This window comes from Sinocyclocheilus anshuiensis, unplaced genomic scaffold (genome assembly GCF_001515605.1).
Source record: "Sinocyclocheilus anshuiensis isolate Anshui unplaced genomic scaffold, SAMN03320099.WGS_v1.1 scaffold412, whole genome shotgun sequence".
Taxonomy (NCBI): Eukaryota; Metazoa; Chordata; class Actinopteri; order Cypriniformes; family Cyprinidae; genus Sinocyclocheilus; species Sinocyclocheilus anshuiensis.
The window spans coordinates 366,318-366,670 of record NW_015558661.1 but is presented as its reverse complement, the minus strand read 5'-3'; the positions used below and the strand labels follow the sequence as shown (position 1 = coordinate 366,670).

Below are 353 nucleotides of genomic sequence, written 5' to 3'. Positions count from 1 at the left end.
CTCATGAAGGTATCCATTATCACCGTGCGTGTGCATTAACTCCGCCCACCCTGCTTCTGATGACGTCGCTTGTGTTTTGTTTTGTTTTTTTTTCCCACCTTATTTCAAATTACAGACTCACACTTTTCTCATATTAAACAGACCCGGGACCCGAAGTAATAGATTGGGACCCGAACAGGACCCGGCTGACCATTTAAAATATAGCCCCGAACCCGTACGGATCCCGGGTCGGGTCTCGGGTCCTCCGTGTAGACCTCTATCTACCACGTTGTGTTCATAGTTTACCACAACTTTTATCACAATTGCCAAATGTGAGTTATAACATTTGTTCCTTTTTCCATTAATTGTTCTGT

At 44.2% G+C, this 353-nt stretch overlaps 1 protein-coding gene across 1 annotated transcript in view; it reads left to right on the top strand.

The window, feature by feature from the left end:
• Window positions 1-353, top strand: part of LOC107681058 (NAD(P) transhydrogenase, mitochondrial-like) — a 54,281-nt gene that overhangs the window by 13,028 nt on the left and 40,900 nt on the right. The window lies entirely within an intron of this gene.